This window comes from Salmo trutta, chromosome 30 (genome assembly GCF_901001165.1).
Source record: "Salmo trutta chromosome 30, fSalTru1.1, whole genome shotgun sequence".
NCBI lineage: Eukaryota > Metazoa > Chordata > Actinopteri > Salmoniformes > Salmonidae > Salmo > Salmo trutta.
The window spans coordinates 20,241,219-20,263,765 of NC_042986.1; the positions used below are offsets into that span (position 1 = coordinate 20,241,219).

Sequence of the window (22,547 nt, forward strand, 5' to 3'; positions counted from 1 at the left end):
AAGTGTGTCATGTTATTATGTATTCTAGTCCCAGGATTTTGGTTTTAAGTCTGCCTTGCTCTAGTTTCAATGGGGGGGATAGGATAGTGGCTACTCATTTCAGTATAGTGATTCTTTCCTATAGAATTTGGAGTTCACCCCTTCCTCTGACATGTTGTAGTCAATTGGTCTCTTCCCAGTCCAGTCCCACAGCTCAAAAGGGTGAATGGGTTGTCTCACATGTAAGCCAATGACTATATGTAGTTTAGGTTCAGGCTGTAGTGCGTGTGTGCTGTATTCCGAGTGAGTGTCAGCAACAATCATGCATGTCAGTTTCTGCTAATGTCTCCAGTCATAACATGTAGTAGAATTGCAATGTGTTTATAGAAAGGACAACATTTTCCTTTGCAAAGAAAGAAGAAATGTAGCCTCTATAGCCTACCCAGTATTTTTTACCAACAGTGAGTGATTTTTAATATTAGCTTAAATTATGACTATCCAATAATCACATTCGGAATAGGCCATCTTACATAAGTCTGCAAATGTCAGGATGCATGGAAAATTTGCTTCCCAAACTTGATACCCACACGTCGCCTATGTTATAATAAATACCCACATTCACTTTTCCTCAGCCAACAAGACAAGTAACGCAGAGCTAAATCACTAGCCTGTCAATCTACTATCCCACATAGTAGAAAAGTTGACCTATTCTATTGGTCAGCTTGTCGTTCTGTGCGAGAAAGAAATAGCCTATTCCAAACAGACTGTTGGACAGTTGTGGGACGATCAATCCCAAATTCATACAACCAGTAGGCCAAGGCTAAAGCAATGAGGCTCATGCAATAGATTAGAACGTTTAGCATAAAATGTTGATAACCTATTATTTCTTCACTTTATATGCACACAAGGCAGTAGGCTACGCCCAATTGTTCATCCATAATGCAATTAGCGGGGAAACATCCTTAAGCAGTTTCATGTGACCAAGATAAAAAAAATGATCGGCTACACATTTTTCAATTGATTATATGACTAAGATAGTGCCTTTACCCGGTAGCCAATGAAAGAAAGTTGATTTGAAAACCAATAGAACATGAGAGAGAGGCTACTGGTTTCAGTTGCATATGGAAGTCTTCATAAAATAATTTCCTGCACGTTTGGTTGGATTTTGGCTAGGCTACTTAGAATGAAGGTAGCCCGAGACATGCCTCATAATATGTAGTAAAAAAATCAAGTTTCAAACAATTAAGGAAACTCAGCAAAAATAAGCGTCCCTTTTTCAGGACCCTGTCTTTGAAAGATAATTTGTGAAAATCCAAATAACTTAACATATCTTCATTGTAAAGGGTTTAAACACTGTTTCCCATGCTTGTTCAATGAACCATAAACAATTAATGAACATGCACCTGTGGAATGGTCATTAAGACACTAACAGCTTACAGACGGTAGGCAATTAAGGTCACAGTTATGAAAACGTAGGACACTAAAGTGGGCTTTCTACTGACTCTGGAAAAACACCAAAAGAAAGATGCCCAGGGTCCCTGCTCATCTGCAGCAAGGAGGCATGGGGACTGCAGATGAGGCCAGGGCAATAAATTGCAATGTCCGAACGGTGAGATGCCTAAGACAGCGCTACAGGGAGACAGGACGGACAGCTGATCATCTTCGCAGTGGCTGACCACGTGTAACAACACCTGCACAGGATCGGTACATCCGAACATCACACCTGCGGGACAGGTACAGGATGGCAACAACAACTGCCTGAGTTACACCAGGAACGCACACTACCGCCATCAGTGCTCAGACTGTCCGCAATAGGCTGAGAGAGGCTGGACTGAGGGCTTGTAGGCCTGTTGTAAGGCAGGTCCTCACCAGACATCGCCGGCAACAACACACAAACCCACCGTCGCTGGACCAGACAGGACTGACAAAAAGTGCTCTTCACTGACGTGTCACAGCATCATCGGACTGCGCTTGTCATCGCAGGCAATCTCAACGCTGTGTATTACAGGGAAGACGACATCCTCATGTGGCACCCTTCCTGCAGGCTCATCCTGACATGACCCTCCAGCATGACAATGCCACCAGCCATACTGCTCGTTCTGTGCGTGATTTCCTGCAAGACAGGAATGTCAGGGTTCTGCCATGGCCAGCGTAGAGCCCGGATCTCAATCCCATTAAGCACGTCTGGGACCTGTTGGATTGGAGGGTGAGGGCTAGGGCAATTGCCCCCAGAAATGTCCGGGAACTTGCAGGTGCCTTGGTGGAAGTGTGGGGTAACATCTCACAGCAAGAACTGGCAAATCTGGTGCAGTCCATGAGGAGGAGATGCAGCACTTAATGCAGCTGGTGGCCACACCAGATACTTACTGACTTTTGATTTTGACCCCCCTTTTGTTCAGGGACACATTATTCCGTTTCTGTTAGTCACATGTCTGTGGAAGTTGTTCAGTTTGTCTCGGTTGTTGAATCTTATGTTCATACAAATATTTACACGTTGTTTGCTGAAAATAAACGCAGTTGACAGTGAGAGGACGTTTCTTTTTTTGCTGAGTTTATAACAGAGAACAGGGACCGATCATCCTGCACAAGCCAGCCATGGTAAAACACTGTGTGGAGTTTTGCTTTCAGACCGGTCAGATAGTTGTCTAGTCACCTGTGAGACTCTTTGGAGGATGCGCTGTCGCCACTTCCGCTGGATGTTTCAGCAAGGAGAGCCAAGTGCACCCTTTGAGAGGAAACGCCTGTTTTAGAAACTCAACACCGCACTTCCTGGGGTAGAGGCAGTGTGCTGACATGCAACGAATCAGTGGCTGAAGCACTGACATGTAGAAGCATTGACTATCTGGCTGTGGAACACCTTGGAAGGAATATCCGTCCACTTCTCTCGCTTTAAAGGAGCAAATCTGTTCATGAGGTAAATAGTGCCCAGGGAATAGTGTATGCATGGCTAAATCAGGAGGAGAAGAAAGCTCACTAAACTTCCAACCGGTCAAAACCATTTGAATTTTGAGATGGAGGTGAAATCCAAAGTTGTGCTATACACTGAGTGTACAGAACATTACATGAGACTGACCAAATGAATGCTATGATCCCTTTGTCACTTGTTAAATGCACTTCAGTCAGTGTAGATGAAAAGGAGAAGGGTTAAAGAAGGATTTTTAAGCCTTGAGACATGGATTGTGTATGGGCAAGACAAATTAAGTGCCATTGAACAGGGTATGGTAGTACAGTGTAGAAGTCGACCGATTTTATGATTATTCCCCCCCCCCCCCCCCCCCCCCCATGCCGATACGGTTATTGGAGGACCAAATAAGCTGCTACCGATTATTCGGCCGATTTTATATATTAGATATAATATATAATATATACTGCTCAAAAAAATAAAGGGAACACTTAAACAACACAATGTAACTCCAAGTCAATCACACTTCTGTGAAATCAAACTGTCCACTTAGGAAGCAACACTGATTTGACAATACATTTCACATGCTGTTGTGCAAATGGAATAGACAACAGGTGGAAATTATAGGCAATTAGCAAGACACCCCCAATAAAGGAGTGGTTCTGCAGGTGGGGACCACAGACCACTTCTCAGTTCCTATGCTTCCTGGCTGATGTTTTGGTCACTTTTGAATGCTGGCGGTGCTTTCACTCTAGTGGTAGCATGAGACGGAGTCTACAACCCACACAAGTGGCTCAGGTAGTGCAGCTCATCCAGGATGGCACATCAATGCAAGCTGTGCCAAGAAGGTTTGCTGTGTCTGTCAGCGTAGTGTCCAGAGCATGGAGGTGCTACCAGGAGACAGGCCAGTACATCAGGAGACGTGGAGGAGGCCGTAGGAGGGCAACAACCCAGCAGCAGCACCGCTACCTCCGCCTTTGTGCAAGGAGGAGCAGGAGAAGCACTGCCAGAGCCCTGCAAAATGACCTCCAGCAGGCCACAAATGTGCATGTGTCTGCTCAAACGGTCAGAAACAGACTCCATGAGGGTGGTATGAGGGCCCGACGTCCACAGGTGGGGGTTGTGCTTACAGCCCAACACCGTGCAGGACATTTGGCATTTGCCAGAGAACACCAAGATTGGCAAATTCGCCACTGGCGCCCTGTGCTCTTCACAGATGAAAGCAGGTTCACACTGAGCACATGACAGACGTGACAGAGTCTGGAGACGCCGTGGAGAACGTTCTGCTGCCTGCAACATCCTCCAGCATGACCGGTTTGGCGGTGGGTCAGTCATGGTGTGGGGTGGCATTTCTTTGGGGGGCCGCACAGCCCTCCATGTGCTCGCCAGAGGTAGCCTGACTGCCATTAGGTACCGAGATGAGATCCTCAGACCCCTTGTGAGGCCATATGCTGGTGCGGTTGGCCCTGGGTTCCTCCTAATGCTAGACCTCATGTGGCTGGAGTGTGTCAGCAGTTCCTGCAAGAGGAAGGCATTGATGCTATGGACTGGCCCGCCCGTTCCCCAGACCTGAATCCAATTGAGCACATCTGGGACATGATGTCTCGCTCCATCCACCAACGCCACGTTGCACCACAGACTGTCCAGGAGTTGGCGGATGCTTTAGTCCAGGTCTGGGAGGAGATCCCTCAGGAGACCATCCGCCACCTCATCAGGAGCATGGACGTGGAGGCCACACACACTACTGAGCCTCATTTTGACTTGTTTTAAGGACATTACATCAAAGTTGGATCAGCCTGTAGTGTGGTTATCCACTTTAATTTTGAGTGTGACTCCAAATCCAGACCTCCATGGGTTGATAAATTGGATTTCCATTGATTCTTTTTGTGTGATTTTTGTTGTCAGCACATTCAACTATGTAAAGAAAAGTATTTAATAAGAATATTTATTTCATTCAGATCTAGGATGTGTTGTTTAAGTGTTCCCTTTTTTTTTTAGCTATATATATATATATATATATATACACACACACACACATTTATTTATTTGTAATAATGACAATTGCAACAATACTGAATGAACACTTATTTTAACTTAATATAATACATTAATAAAATCAATTTAGCCTCAAATAAAAAATGAAATGTTCAATTTGGTTTAAATAATGCAAAAACAAAGTGTTGGAAAAGAAAGTAAAAGTGCAGTATGTGCCATGTAAAAAAGCTAATGTTTAAGTTCCTTGCTCAGAACATGAGAACATATGAAAGCTGGTGGTTCCTTTTAACATGAGTCTTCAATATTCCCAGGTAAGAAGTTTTAGGTTGTAGTTATTATAGGACTATTTCTCTCTCTACGATTTGTATTTCATATACCTTTGACTATTGGATGTTCTTATAGGCACTTTAGTATTGCCAGTGTAGCAATATAGCTTCCGTCCCTCTCCTCACTCCTACCTGGGCTCGAACCAGGAACACATCGACAACAGCCACCCTCGAAGCAGCGTTACCCATGTAGAGGAAGGGAAAAAACTACTCCAAGTCTCAGAGCGAGTGATGTTTGAAACGCTATTAGCGCGCACCCGCTAACTAGCTAGCCATTTCACATCGGTTACACCAGCCTAATCTTGGGAGTTGACAGGCTTGAAGTCATAAACAGCGCAATGCATTGCGAAGGGCTGCTGGCAAAACGCACGAAAGTGCTATTTTGAATGAATGCTTACGAACCTGCTGGTGCCTACCATCGCTCAGTCAGACTGCTCTATCAAATCATAGACTTAATTATAACACACAAGCACGAGCATTAGGTCATTAATATGGTCGAATCCGGAAACTATCATCTCAAACGAAACGTTATTCCTGTTACATTGCACAACCTTCAGTGTTATGTCATAATTACGTAAAATTCTGGCAAATTAGTTCGCAACGAGCCAGGCAGCCCAAACTGTTGCATATACCCTGACTGCGTGCAATGAATGTAAAATGACACAATTTCACCTGGTTAATATTGCCTGCTAACCTGGATTTTTTTAGCTAAATATGCAGGTTTAAAAATATATACTTCTGTGTATTGATTTTAAGAAAGGCATTGATGTTTATGGTTAGGTACAGTCGTGCAACGATTGTGCTTTTTTTCGCAAATGCGCTTTTGTTAAATCATCCCCGTTTCGCGAAGTCGGCTGTCTTTGTTAGGAAGAAATAGTCTTCACAGTTCATAACGAGCCAGGCGGCCCAAACTGCTGCATATACCCTGACTCTGTTTGCAAGAGAAGTGACACATTTTCCGTTGTTAGAAATTCATGTTAGCAGGCAATATTAACTAAATATGCAGGTTAAAAAATATATACTTGTGTATTGATTTTAAGAAAGGCATTGATGTTTATGGTTGGAGCAACGTGTACCTAAGCGATTTATATGCAACGCAGGACAGGCTAGATAAACTAGTAATATCATCAACCATGTGTAGTTAACTAGTGATTATGATTGATTGCTTTTTATAACATAAGTTTAATGCTAGCTAGCAACTTACCGTAGCTTCTTACTGCATTCGCGTAACCTCGTGGAGTGCAATGTAAAGCAGGTGGTTAGAGCGTTGGACTAGTTAACCGTAAGGTTGCAAGATTGAATCCATGAGTTGACAAGGTAAAAAAAATGTGTTCTGACCCTGAACAAGGCAGTTAACCCACCGTTCCTAGGCCGTCATTGAAAATGTGTTCTTAACTGACTTGCCTAGTTAAATAAAGGTCAAAAAAATTTAAAAAAAAAAAGAATTAAAAATAAATCGGCCAAATCGGCGTCCAAAAATACAGATTTCTGATTGTTCTGAAAACGTGAAATCGGCTTTAATTAATCAGCCATTCCGATTAATCGGTCGACCTCTAGTACAGTGCCTTGCAAAAGTATTCATCCCTGTTGGCGTTTTCCTTTTTTGTTGCATTACAACCTGTAATTTAAATTTATTTTTATTTGGATTTCATGTAATGGACATGCACAAAATGGTCCAAATCAGCTGAAAAAAATAATATTCTACAATATAAATGTCGCTATGAAGCCCCTAAATAAGATCTGGTGCAACCAATTACCTTCAGAAGTCACATAATTAGTTAGATTCCACACAGGTGGACTTTAAGTGTCACATGATCTCTGTGTGTGTGTGTGTGTGTGTGTGTGTGTGTGTGTGTGTGTGTGTGTATATATATACAGTCGTGGCCAAAAGTTTTGAATGACACAAATATTAATATCCACAGTTTGCTGCTTCAGAGTCTATAGATATTTTTGTCAGATGTTACTATGGAATACTGAAGTATAATTACAAGCATTTCATAAGTGTCAAAGGCTTTTATTGACAGTTACATGAAGTTGATGCAGAGTCAATATTTGCAGTGTTGACCCTTCTTTTTCAAGACCTCTGCAATCTGCCCTGGCATGCTGTCAATTAACTTCTGTGCCACATCCTGACTGATGGCAGCCCATTCTTGCATAATCAATGCTTGGAGTTTGTCAGAATTTGTGGGTTTTTGTTTGTCTACTCTCCTCTTGAGGATTGACCACAAGTTCTCAATGGGATTAAGGTCTGGAGTTTCCTGGCCATGGACCCAAAATATCAATGTTTTGTTCCCCGAGCCACTTAGTTATCACTTTTGCCTTATGGCAAGGTGCTCCATCATGCTGGAAAAGGCATTGTTCATCACCAAACTGTTCCTGGATGATTGGGAGAAGTTTCTCTCGGAGGATGTGTTGCTGTCATTCTTTATTCATGGCTGTGTTCTTAGGCAAAATTGTGAGTGAGCCCACTCCCTTGGCTGAGAAGCAACCCCACACATGAATGGTTTCAGGATGCTTTACTGTTGGCATGACACAGGACTGATGGTAGCGCTCACCTTGTCTTCTCCGGACAAGCTTTTTTTCAGGATGCCCCAAACAATCGGAAAGGGGATTCTCTCCAAACAGGCCAGGGACAAAGTTGTGAAGTACAGATAAGGGTTGGGTTATACTTTTTTTTTAAATCAGAATCTTTGAACATCCCACGGAGCACCATTTTAAATTCATTATTTAATAAATGTAAAAAATTTGGCACCACAACAAACCTGCCAAGAGAGGGCCACCCACCAAAACTCACAGACCAGGCAAGGAGGTCATTAATCAGAGGCAACAAAGAAAATCCTAAAGAAGCTTCAAAGCTCCACAGCGGAGATTGGAGTATCTGTCCATAGAACCACTTTAAGCCGTACACTCCACAGAGCTGGGCTTTACGGAAGAGTGGCCAGAAAAAAAAACATTGCTTAAATAAAAAAAAAAGCAAACTCGTTTGGTGTTTGCCAAAAGGCATGTGGGAGACTCCCCAAACATATGGAAGAAGGTACTCTGGTCAGATGAGACTAACATTGAGCTTTTTGGCCATCGAGGAAAATGCCATGTCTGGCGCAAACCCAACACCTCTCATCACCCCGAGAATACCATCAACAAGGAAGAATGGTGGTGGCAGCATCATGCTGTGGGTATGTTTTTCATTTGCAGGAACTGGGAAACTGGTCAGAATTTTTAAGGAATGATGGATGGTGCTAAATACAGGGAAATTCTTGAGGGAAACCTGTTTCAGTCTTCCAGAGATTTGACTGGGACGGAGGTTCACCTTCTAGCAGGACAATGACCCGAAGCATACTGCTAAAGCAACACTCGGGTGCTTTAAGGGGAAACATTTAAATGTTTTGGAATGGCCCAGGCCACAATCCAATTGAGAATCTGTGGTATCACTTAAAGATTGCTCTACACCAGCGGAACCCATCCAACTTGGAGCTGGAGCAGTTTTGCCTTGAAGAATGGGCAATAATCCCAGTGGCTGGATGTGCCAAGCTTATAGAGACATACCTCAAGACTTGCAACTGTAATTACTGCAAAAGGTGGCTCTACAAAGTATTGACTTTGGGGGGGTGAATAGTTATGCACACTCAAGTTCAGTTTTTTTGTAATTTCTTGTTTCACAATGAAAAATATTTTGCATCTTCAAAGTGGTTGGCATGTTGTGTAAATTAAATGATACAAACCCCCCAAAATCAGTTTAATTCCAGGTTGTAAGGCAACAAAATAGGAAAAATTCTAAGGGGGTGAATACCTTCGCAGGCCCCTGTAGTTGCCAGGCGCACAGGTTTGTTTCAAGAACTGCAACGCTGCTGGGTTTTTCACGCTCAACCATTTCCCGTCTGTATCAGGAATGGTCCACCACCCAAAGGACATCCAGCCAACTTGACAGAACTGTAGGAGTCAACATTTGCCAGCATCCCTGTGGAACGCTTTTGACATCTTGTAGAGTCCATGCCCGATGAGTTGAGGCTGTTCTGAGGGCATAAGGGGGTGCAAATCAATATTAGGAAGTAGGTGTGTCAACGTTTAAACAAAGTTGTGATCCTTAACATTCAGAAAATCCCTAACCAAATTTTTTCTCGCCACTTAATTAAAATCCCAATTCAGTTATCACAAAACATATTTTCTGTGTTATAGCCGGTAGGCTGTAAAGGCTTGGAAGATGTGTAGTTCAAATAAAACCAGAAAGTAAGAGGCAAACTTTAGGTTACTTGGTGAATTTGCAAGACTTGGCAAGATGCAGATTACCAAAACATATGAGCACGCTTCTGCCCCTCTCCCGAACGCTAGCCTGCCTGCTCTGTCTCTTTGTTAATGATAAAAGTGTGTGTTTGGTCTGTTGCGTCTAGAATATCCTATCTATTCATGACACTGTCTTGCGAGCACGGGGTAGCCTACTCTTTGTTTTTGCCTCATGAAATGATTACAGTAGGCTTCAGGTAGCCTGTATCGATTACGCTTTTCAGACATAATGTAATGTGGCCCCTTGAAACTAAAGTCTAGTTCTGGTTGCCTAGTAATATCAATCCAATGATCTCGAGCTTCTGCGCTCAGACCATTCTCTCCTAAAAAAATACTTTAAAGTTTATTATACTGTGACATACCAGACAATTAATAGAAATAAAACAGTACCATTCAAAAATATAGAAACCACACGTCAATCAGCAACTTTTGTTGACGGGAAAAATACAGAACATTTTACGCATGAGCAGAATTCTGTCAAAGGGTAAAAACCTGATGTGGCACTTTGTTTAATTGTCTGAAATGTTATCTATTGTCGCTATTGTCATGTTACTGTACCTGCGTTGTGTGTCAAAGGATTGTGGTACACTACCGTCTGGCCATGGAGTGCTACAGAGATGGTTGTCCTTCTGGAAGGTTCTCCCATCTGAGAGTGACCATCAGGTTCTTGGTCACCTCCCTGACCAAGGCCCTTCTCCTCAGATTGCTCAGTTTGGCCAGGCGGCCAGTTCTAGTAAGAGTCTTGGTGGTTCCAAACTTCTTCCTTTTAAGAATGATGGAGGCCACTGTGTTCTTGGGCACCTTCAATGCTGCAGAATTGTTTTGGTACCCTTTCCCAGTTGGACCTCTACGGACGTTTTTGGCTGGGTTTTTGCTCTTACATGCACTGTCAACTGTTGGACCTTATAGACAAGTGTGCTTTTCCAAATCATGTCCAATCAGTTGAATTTACCACAGGTGGATTCCAATCAAGTTGTAGAAACATCTCAATGGAAACAGGATACATCTGAGCTCAATTTTGAGTCTCATAGCAAAGGGTCTGAATACTTGCGTAAATAAGGTATTTTCGTTTATTTGTAATACATTTGCAAACATTTCTAAAAACCTGTTTTCACTTTATCATTATGGGGAATTGTGTGTAGATTGAAGAAATTACAAATGTAATCCATTTTAGAATAAGGCTGTAATGTAACTGTGGAAAATGTGAAGGGGTCTGAATTCTTTCCGAATGCACTGTATAGCTGGCAAACAGTAGTGAATTTATTTCAAACAAGTGTAACTTGATTAGCTCACATAAAAACGATTTGGGATCGGTGTCCCTTCCACGGGACGGTTGAGCTAACGTAGGCTAATGCGATTAGCATGAGGTAGTAAGTAACAAGAATTTCCCAGGACATAGACATCTGATATTGGCAGAAAGCTTAAATTCTTGTTAATCGAACTGCACTGTCCAATTTTCAGTAGCGTTTACAGTGAAATAATACCATGCTATTGTTTGAGGAGAGTGCACAATTTTGAACATGAAAAGTTAAGAATAAATTCTTACCTACAATGATGGCCTACCAAAAGGCCTCCTGCAGGGATAGTGACCGGGATGAAAAATAAATGAAAATGTAGGACAAAATACACGTCACGATGAGAGACAACACTACATAAAGAGAGACCGAAGACTACAACATAGCATGGCAGCAATACAATATGTTACAAACATTTTTGGGCACACAACAGCACAAAGGGCAAGAAGGTAGACAATACATCATGCAAAACAGCCACAACTGTCAGTAAGAGTGTCTATGATTGAGTTTGAATGAAGAGATTGAGAGAGAACTGTCCAGTTTGAGTGTTTGTTGCAGCTCGTTACAGTTGCTAGCTGCAGCGAACTGAAAAGACGAGCGACCCAGGGATTTGTGTGCTTGAGGACCTTTAACCTCTCTGGGGTATGTGGAATAGCAGAGCGCCAAATTAAAAACAACAAATCTCATAATTCAAATCTCACACATACAAGTATTATACACCATTTTAAAGCTTTACTTCTTGTTAATCCAGCCACAGTGTCTGATTTCAAAAAGGCTTTACGGCGAAAGCAAACCATATGATTGTTAGGTCAGCGCCTACACACACAAAAAAAACACAGCCATTTTCCAGCCAAAGAGAGGAGTCACAAAAAGCAGAAATAGAGATGAAAATTAATCACTAGCCTTTGATCTTCATCAGATGACACTCATATGACTTCATGTTACACAATACATGTATGTTTTGTTCGATAAAGTTCATATTTATATCCAAAAATCTCAGTTTACATTGGCGCGTTATGTTCAGTAATCTTTTGCCTCCAAAACATCCGGTGATTTTGCAGAGAGCCACATCAATTTACAGAAATTCTCATCATCAATGTTGATGAAAATACAGTTATTATACATGGAACTTGAGAAACTTCTCCTTAATGCAACCGCTGTGTCAGATTTCAAAAAAGCTTTACCGAAAAAGCAATAATCTGAGTACGGCGCTCAGACACAAAAACATGCCATACAATATATCCGCCATGTTGGAGTCAACAATAGTCAGAAATAGCATTATAAATATTCACTTACCTTTGATCTTCATCAGAATGCACTCCCAGGAATCCCAGTTCAACAATAAATGTTTGTTTTGTTGGATAAAGTCCATCCTTTATGTCCAAATACCTACTTTTTGTTAGCGCCTTCAGTTCACAAATCCAAATTCACGACTCGGGAGGTCAGACAAACTCAAAAAATCCCATTAAAGTTCGTAGAAACATGTCAAACGATGTATAGAATCAATCTTTAGGATGTTTTTATCGTAAATCTGCAATAAAGTTTCAACTGGAGAAATCCTTTGTCTTCAGAAATGCAATGGAACTGAGCTACCTCTCACGTGAGCGCGCATGGCTGAGCCTCATGCCCTGCTGGCAGTGTTCTGTCTCCAGGAGCTCTTATTCATCCTCACTTCACGGTAGAAGCCTTAAACAAGGCTCTAGAGGAAGCCTTAGGAAGTGCAAAATGACCCCACAGACAATGTAGTTTGGATAGGCAATCACTTGAAAAACTACAAACCACTTCCTGTTTGGATTTTTTCTCAGGTTTTTGCCTGCCATATGAGTTCTGTTATACTCACAGACATCATTCAAACAGTTTTAGAAACTTCAGTGTTTTCTATCCAAATCTACTAGTAATATGCATATCTTAGTTTCTGGGAGTGAGTAGCAGGCAGTTTACTCTGGGCATGTCAGTCATCCAAGCTACTCAATACTGACACCATCCATAAGAAGTTAACAGAATGTGACTGGAAGAATGGGTGTTGGATGGGGGCTGCAGTAGATATCTCAGATGGGGGGAGTGGGGCCTAAGAGGGTTTTATAAATAAGCATCAACGAGTGCATCTTGCTACAGGTATACAGAGATGACCAGTTTACAGAGGAGTATAGAGGGCAGTGATGTGTCCTATAAGGAGCATTGGTGGCAAATCTGATGGCCGAAATGGTAAAGAACATCTAGCCGCTCGAGAGCACCCTTACCTGCCGATCTATAAATTACGTCTCCGTAATCTAGCATGGGTAGGATGGTCATCTGAATCAGTGTTAGTTCAGCAGCTGGGGTGAAAGAGGAGCGACTACGACAGAGGAAACCAAGTCTAGATTTAACTTCAGCCTGCAGCTGAATATGTGCTGAGAGAAGGACAGTGTACCGTCTAACCATACTCCCAAGTACTTGTACGAGGTGACTACCTCAAGCGCTAAACACTCATAGGTAGTAATCACACCTGTGGGGAGAAGGGCAGTCAGTCTGAGTGTGTGTGCCGAGCACTTCGCCAAATGCAACTCTTGAGCTGGAGTAACTCTGCAAGATCACGGTCGAACCAGGGGCTAAACCTGTTTTTAATTATAATTTTCTTTATGAGGGCGTGTTGGTTAACAATATGACTGAAAATATCAAAAAAGAAGGTCCAAGCGTCTTCAACAGAGGGGATCAAGCTGATTCTTTACCAATTTACAGAGGCCAGGTCATGAAGGCTTGCTCATTAAAGTTTTTTAGCAAGCGTCTGACAAATCAGTACAGGTCGTTTCCTGAGCAGCCATTACGAACACAGGCTGTAAAACAGTGATCACTAAGGTCATTACAGAAAACACCAGACAGACCTTCCAGAATTATTTGTGAGGATAACATCGAGGAGTTAGCCTTTTCTAGGTGTTTGGAGTCGAACCTTGCGGGATTGGTAATAATCTGAGAAATATTTAGGGAGTCCCATTGCTTTAGGACTTGGTCAGGTGGTTTAAGCATGTCCAAGTTTGTCACCTAGCAGGACGAATTCAGACTTACTGTAAGGGACCAGGAGAGCGCTTAGGTAGGGTACAGGCCGGTGCTGATGGAGGGATGGTAACACCCAGCAACAGTCAACAAAGAGCTGTTTGAAAGTTTAATGCTTAAAACAAGCAAATCAAATTGTTTGGGGACAGACTTGGTGGAGACAACTAAGCACTGAAGGAGATCCTTGGTAAAGATTGCCACTCCCCCACCTTTGGAAGATCTGTCTTGCCGAAAAAGGTTATAACCAGAAAGGTTAACATCAGTATTCAAAACACTCTTTCTTAACCACGTCTCAGTAATGACCAACACATCTGGATTGGAGCTGTGAACCCACACTTTCAATTGACCCATTTAGGTAATAAGCTTCTAGTGTTAACATGCAGAAAACCCAGGCTTTTATGAGAGCAAATATCAGAGCACAAATCAGAATTGGGGCTAGCAACAGTAGATGGGCCAGGGTGTACATGCACATTTCCAAATATCATCAAACGTAATATAATCAATGCACGGCATAGGACAGGGAGAGCTCTGCAGTGTTGATTTGACATTTGAATGTGCGTTAATGGCAGCAAGATCATATAGAGCAATTTCATCAGGTAACATGAATACAAAGCCGGTGAAAGGTGGTTAGATAGGGAGGCCAAGAGTCCGTGTAACCAATAGAGTCAGAGTCCCGAGTGTTGGAACAGTCTGTCCATCCCACGGTTGGGTAAACATCTACTGGGTGAAATGATAGACGCAATCTGCTTTATTACCTAGTGCACAAATTGAATGCGGAATGCGGATGAAATCCTAACGAGCGCATTCCGAACATTTTGTACAGTTTCTGACCTAAACTATACAAGTAACTCAAATTCTACTCAGTTTGCTGCAGGCACAAAATAATATTAGCCAGCAAAGCTCTTGATCCAGGAGGTGACCCTCTGTTGTTACCAAGCAAATGCTTGATTTTGGTAGAAGCTAACCACTTAGCTAGATAGCTAACTAGCTACTTATTTAGCGAACCAAACTGCAGAGCATTTAGCACATTTTAGACAGTGAACTTAATAGTTATAAGATAACTAGCTGGCAAACATTTAGTTGTGAATTCCATACTGTAATTAGATAACCTGGCACATGCTGCTCGACAGTGGGTGACTCACACAGCTCTGGTCTCTCGTGGTTGTTTGCTTGTAAACAAACACAGCGTGACTGGGGACAACCGTAAGCTTCATATTGTGACTGGTGAAATGAAGAACACAATGTTCTTTTATCTCCTAACTTATTGCACAGGTATTTACTTCAAGTATCTACAAATATTCAAATGTATTAGACTTCAAATAAATGGGTTCAACGGTATTGAAAAATCATCCTGTGGCTTTATCCATATACCCCGGTATACCGCCAAAGCCTAAAAAAAACACAGCTAGCCAAACACAAGTCTATTGCTAGGCGCACAATTTAAAGGGCAACTACCCCCTCCAAATTATGATTTATTTATTCTCTGACCTCAAGTGGTCTCCTGCTGTAGTTTAAGTATTGTTGTGGGCTTAGAATATCATGTTTTTGTAGGGTTTCTATTAAAGTAAAGTGCCCCCCCCCCCCCTCTAAACAATTCATATATGATATTGTCAAGTTAAAATGTAATTATTATTTGTGTATGGAGGGTGGTGCCTGGCGGTATACTGTAATGTATGATATACCGGTATTGATACAAGGACCGGTTTTTACTTTACCTTCTATAACACTATTTGAATGTTTGGTTTGTTAAATGTGATACGCCATGTGTAACATCCATTTTTATAGTTCACTACTTGAGTCATCTCTCTCTCTTGTGCCTCTTTCCACACAGACCTAGCCCTGCCCCCTGTAACTCAATGAGAGCATTTGTGGTTCTTCTACCACGACACACTTGCGTTCAGTCTGCATGGACAATGCAGCATATGCAACAATGTTAATGACAACAATGCTGTTTTCACTTCTTAATATAAATCCACTTGCATTCTAATATTACACTATTAGTATGTCTTTTCTTAGCAAGTTGGACCTAAATCTTGTTAGCTGCTAATGCTAATCACTAGTTAGTCAGAGCAAATGTAATTAGCTGTACAGCCTGATAATACCAGTGATGATGGAGACCTAAATCAGCATGTTTGTGCAACAGTATCTTCTAAATCAAATAGGAATACGGGAAGCATGACTGTTAGCTACATGAAGTAGCTAAGAGAACATTCAATTTAGCTAAAGATTATAGTCCCCTAGAAAACACTTATCCACACTTTGGTTCCTACCCAGTTACAATAACATTTTCATTAGTGGTCATGTCAAACAACACTTTTGAAAGTGTCCGCAATTATGTTCCAATGATAGAATTAGAATAATCATTGTTTCCATGATTCTAACAGTTCACCTGAGGGTTTTGCTCTTAACTTTTGGTTAAAAATAAGGCCTAAATTCTTTTCCCATATCGTGCAAACGTAAGTGGCAGTGTGGAAATTATCTCAAATGATTGCAGAAATTTATGAAAATGTGTGACAAGTATTTTTGGTTTAATTGAACAGTATAAAACAGTCAAAGACCCATTGAAATCACTTAGAATTTGTGTGGCCACCCTAGGGTCACGCACTACTCAAAAAGCACATTTTGGAACTTTTGTATTTCAAAACATAAAATACCATTATACCGTCAAATTTAAAAATAAAAATATGTAAAAAATGCTGTGATGGTCGATTCGCCCAGCTCCGTTATAGCCTAAAGGCTATTTGCTCAGCCCACAAATTTAAAGAACACTCATCCGCTTTCCCTGGCCAATATTCTTTTCATTTGTATGCCACTGCCAATTTTACCTGAATGTCAAGCCCTGCAAGGGCATGCTCGTTTAAAAGATGGCTAATCATTATTAGCCTGGTTCTGTATGGAATGCAAGTACATTATGGGACACGGGTCAAGTCATTATCGCCGGGCAGAAGCGAAGAATTTGTGCGACCAAATCATGTGCTGGTGCCATCAACTGAAAATGTTTGTGCCACCAGTGGATTAACTTAGTCTACAGCCTTGCATGGTGTATTATATATTATTATTATTATTTTTATTTTTTATTTTTTTTTATTTTTTTTACTTAAAAAAATAATTATTTAACCAGGTAGGCTAGTTGAGAACAAGTTCTCATTTACAACTGCGACCTGTCCAATATGAAGCAAAGCAATGCGAGACAAACAACAGAGTTACACATGGAATAAACAAACATAGTCAATAACACAATAGAAAAAGTCTATATACAGTGTGTGTAAATGAGGTAAGATTAGGGCGGTAAGGCAATAAATAGGCCATAGTGGTGAAATAATTACAATTTAGCAATTTAACACTGGAGTGATAGATGTGCAGAAGATGAATGTGCAAGTAGAGATACTGGGGTGCAAAAATAAATTAACAGTATGGGGATGAGGTAGGGCTATGTACAGGTGCAGTGATCTCTGAGCTGCTCTGACAACTGATGCTTAAAGTTAGTGAGAGAGATATGAGTCTCCAGCTTCAGTGTTTTTTAATTTTTTATTTATATGTTTTTTTTTTGTTGCAATTTGTCCCAGTCATTGGCAGCAGAGAACTGGAAGGAAAGGCGGCCAAAGGGGGAATTGGCTTTGGGGGTGACCAGTGAAATATACCTGCTGGAGTGCGTGCTATGGTGACCAGTGAGCTGAGATAAGGCGGGGCTTTACCTAGCAAAGACTTATAGATGACCTGGAGCCAGTGGTTTTGGCGACGAATATGAAGCGAGGGCCAGCCAACGAGAGCATACAGGTCGCATTGGTGGGTAGTATATGGGGCTTTGGTGACAAAACAGTAGGCACTGTGATAGACTGCATCCAATTTACTGAGTAGAGTGTTGGAGGCTATTTTGTAAATGACATCGCCGAAGTCAAGGATCGGTAGGATGGTCAGTTTTACGAGGGTATGTTTGGCAGCATGAGTGAAGGAAGCTTTGCGAAGTAGGAAGCCGATTCTAGATTTAATTTTGGATTGTAGATGCTTAATGTGAGTCTGGAAGGAGAGTTTACAGTCTAGCCAGACACCTATGTATTTGTAGTTGTCCACATATTTTAAGTCAGAGCCGTCTAGAGTAGTGATGCTGGGCGGGCGGGTGCGGGCAGCAATCAGTTGAAGAGCATGCATTTAGTTTTACTAGCATTTAAGAGCAGTTGGAGGCCATGGAAGGAGAGTTCTATGGCATTGAAGCTCATTTGGAGGTTAGTTAACAGTGTCGAAAGAAGGGCCAGAAGTATACAGAATGGTGTCGTCTGTGTAGAGGTGGCTCAGAGAATCACCAGCAGCAAGAGCGACATCATATTCAGAGAAAAGAGTAGGCCAGAGAATTGAACCCTGTGGCACCCCCAGAGACTGCCAGAGGTGTGGACAACAGACCCTCTGATTTGACACACTGAACTCTATCTGAGAAGTAGTTGGTGAACTAGGCAAGGCAGTCATTTGAGCAACCAAGGCTGTTGAGTCTGCAAATAAGAATGTGGTGATTGACAAAGTCGAAAGCCTTGGTCAGGTCGATGAATACAGCTGCACAGTATCGTCTCTTATCGATGGCGGTTATGATATCGTTTAGGACCTTGAGCGTGGCTGAGGTGCACCCATGACAGCTCTTGAACCAGATTGCGGAAACGGAGAAGGTACATTAAAATATGTAAATCATTTCAGACTTTTACCAACATGGGCTTTTTTCCAGAGGTGGAAATTGTTTGGTGTCAGCATTTCATTTTTTTGTAGAATGTCCTTTTAAAAGTCACCATAACTGAGCTTCTCAGTCCTTCTACATAAAAATTATCCTGGGGAGGACCCTGAACCCCCTAAGCAAGGGGACTGGAATTGGTCAAACTAAGTTTAATACAAAATTATCATCTTTCCCTAAAAGCATGATGGTCATGACCTCCTTACATGAAAGGGGAGGTTACTCTGGATTTGGGGGCTCCCGAGTGGCACAGCAGTCGTAAGGCACTGCATCTCAGTGTTGGAGGTGTCACTACAGACACCCTGGTTCGAATCCAGGCTGTATCACAACCGGATGTGATTGTGAGTCCCATAGGGCAGCGCACCATTGGCCCAGCGTCGTCCGGGTTTGGCTGGTGTAGGTCGTCATTGTAAATAAGAATATGTTCTTAACTGACTTGCCTAGTTAAATAAAGGTTAAATAAAAAAGGTTAACGTGTTGATTATAGTTACCTTTTTACGCAGTTCATTTTTTCAACTTACATTTTTTTCACCCAAGTGTCTGTGCTTCCGCACCCTTTTGAGCGCAACACCGGGCACTCTCTGTGGTCTCACCAGCTGTAGAGCAGTCTGTCTCTGTTGGTGTTGAAACCATCCAATATGCGCACAGTTATGAGCAACTTTGAAGGGAAACTTATAGAAAGTTCAAACATAAACACTTTCTCATGCTTTTCTTTAGGTAACAGTAATACAATTTGCACAGAAGTAGCTAGCCGGGTATGCTAATGTTGGCTAGCTAACCAAACAAGAATGTTTAGAGTGGCATGGCTGAATGTCTAGATTCAGCAAACATTTCCTACAATGATTTTAACCAGAGCAGAACCAATTCTAGTTTGTTGAAAAACATGGATAAGAAGTAGCGTAGGCTATATCTAATATTTGTAGCTATGATATTTTATATCAGACCTAGCTAATTTTATTTTCTTAGAATACAGTTTTTGTTCCCTGACAATAAAAATTAACTACAACCAATGTATAATATTTTTTATGAAAATGCAATTAATGGTAATTAATTAGAGAACCATGCGATTAACTCAACAAGAGAAAATATTTTTGGACAGCCATGTCTTGACTTGATCCATACAAGGTGGGCGCAAAGCTTTCAAACTCTGAAATTGAAATTCACTGAAATGATCAACAGCCCATAGAAACCATTGGCTATGTCCGTAACTTTTTTATGAGCACTTGGTTCACTCAATGTTTATAGTCTCTTATAAATGATGTATGCTATGATGAACTTTGGAGTCAATGACCGCAAGGCAAACGGAGTTATGTCATGGTTGGTTTTGGGTTAAGGGAATGGACACTGTGTGGCTCGTGTGTAGTATCACCGATCTCTTAGGCTGCTAACTTAAGAGGCTCCCAGCAGCAGCAAGGTGACTGGGTGTGTGCGTCTGCTCCACCAGGCTCTTAATGCCTTGAAGGTTACCACACCCTGTTCCCCTTCACCAAGGGGTTAATTAGCAGCTCTCCTCCCAATCGTCCTCTGCTTGTTCACTCTCATTAGGTTAATCTGTCTCTGTCCTTCACCTCCCTTCCCTGTATCTTCCTGTGCACTAGAACATCTCCTTGCTTACCCGCCCAGCCTGCCTCAGTCCTCGACCTCATGCCATGGGGAGGAGCTTCCCTCGGTTTACACCACAATAACCCACCAACCTCCCACGTCAATTCATGTTGAGTCGCGTCTACTTGTTTTTACATTTACGTTATTTTAGCAGACACTCTTATCCAGAGCGACTTACAAGGGCATTTAGGTTTAAGTGCCTTGCTCAAGGGCACATCGGCAGATTTTTTCACCTCATCCGCTCGGGATTCGAACCTGTGGCCTTTTGGTTACTGGCCCAACAATACCTGCCACCTTTTCATGTGTCCGGGTTCTGATTCGTTAGTTGTCTTTTTCCATTTAGAATAAATCAGGTCTGTTTTAATGGTATTGTTAATATGAATAATGTTAACATACATATCGGGGGTAGGAGGAATTGGGTTCTGAAAGAAGCAATTCATTTGACTGCTTTGTCTCTGAGACAATAATGTGATTGAAAAGGAGGCCTAATAATGTCTGTTATTTACTTTTACTCTCATCAAATCTATAGCTGTTATACTATGGGAAGTAATCAATTGCTACTAGATGCTTTTGAAAATTAAGGCATTCCTCAACGGTTTAAGGTTTTTAGGCTTCCCTATGTCAAATGGCCGTACAGTGTGAAGTCAGGGCTTGATACAGAACTAAATGTTTTGCTTTATAGGAAGAAATGCCTTTAAAGCTCTGGTGCAGAGTCTAATTTCACTTCCCTCTCCCCTTGTCACTGCGTGTGCTTGAGATGATGGAACCGATAGGACTGGCTGGAAAATGTGAAGTCTGCTTCCCTCGTCCTCCACCTCTAAAAATAGCCGGCTAAGAGTGAAGGCAGCAGTGTAGACACACACTATCAGTGGGGCTGCCAGATGTTTCAACACACTCCCACCACCGGAACAGAAAAATCCCCTCCTGAATTAGGCGTGGGCGATATACTGGGGTATTTTGAAATACCTACGTTGTTTTTCAGTACCAAAAATAATAATATATTATTTTGGGGTTGGGGGCACCCCTGCCTCGCTCGGGTTGCGTTGATATGTTCTGTGCTTACTGCTTATAACTAACTATAAGTTAAGTATAACTATAAGACATTTAAGATGTCAAATCTAGCTCAGGCCTCCAGCTATGCATTTGGTTTGCTAGCTAAGTGGATAAGTTTCTTGGTTACAGCAATCCCCTTCTGGATCAAGATCCCTGTTGCCTTAATTGTTTTGTGCGCCAAAATGTTTTGGGGGTAATACTGTATACCCCAGTATGGTATAGAAGCGGTATTACTGTATGAAAATCTGGATACCGCCCAACCCTATTCTGAATCAGACTTCTGCCACCATCATAGAGCTCCCCCACAAAGAAATATCACACATCACCAAGGTATACTCCCCCAGCTGCCCCCCCCCCCCCAATTCCACTTCTGCCAACATTTATAGAGCCCCACTCATTTCTGCCACCATGGTTGGGTTAATTGCTGTCAGTTTGACCAATTTTGCTGGTATTTATTCCATCTCAATTTGAATATTAACGCCCATTTGTTTGCATTTAATGGACTATTGTAAGAGGATTTACAAACTTATTTTGTCCACCAGCATCCAATATGGTCCAATTAATACAGCCTAGACATCCCTAAGCCTATTCAAGGCATCCTGTAGTTTAGAATACTCACAGTAGGCCTTTCTACTCACTTCCACTTTTTCTTGTAAGTGTATTTAGTTAAAATAGCGACAGGTTTTTATGTAGAGTTTGGAGGTCCATGTCTGTATAGCTTTGGTTCTGTGAAAAGGCCACACGCGTGTCCTGCTAACTGGCTCTGACACCAAGGCTCTCGTCAGGGAAAAGACAAGAAGAATTAGAGATATTACCATGACACATTTTTATCAACAAGATTAGGGGGCTAAGTCGCATTGCTTAGAATCAGACATAGTTAGCCCCACGGGCCAATCAGGTGGCAGGTAGCTGATGAGATGTGTCAGGTGTTTGAAGGAAAAGGTCTTGTCATTCAGAAGGTCTCCAAGCTCTTAGGACCCACAACCTGTATAGAAAAGACAGAGCGGAAGGGAGGTAAGGAAAATCCAGACAGAATGGTAAATGTTTTGTACAACTGTGATAGTCTACATCAGCCATACTCAATAGGCAGAACGCAGTCCAGATCCGGACCTAGAATTGGGTCAATGCAGGCCCCCCCCCCCTAAAAGGGTTGTTCTTGCTTGGGTCGCATGGTGGGAGTTTGTTACAACACCGATGAATTAAAATATCTATCCGGACCTTTACCACCTAGGACGTTTGTGACCGGACCTTCTCAAATAGAATTTGAGTACCCCTGGTCTACATACAATTCAGAAATGTGGATATTAGTAGGCCAAGTGTTTCTTTAACTGTGAGTTGTTAATGACAAAGGTGGATGTAATGGTTGGCACAAA

General features: G+C 42.0%; 1 protein-coding gene across 1 annotated transcript in view; it reads left to right on the top strand.

Annotated features, from left to right (window-relative positions):
- Window positions 1-22,547, top strand: part of LOC115168183 (guanine nucleotide-binding protein G(I)/G(S)/G(T) subunit beta-1-like) — a 66,130-nt gene that overhangs the window by 15,461 nt on the left and 28,122 nt on the right. The gene's annotated exons all lie outside the window — the stretch shown is intronic.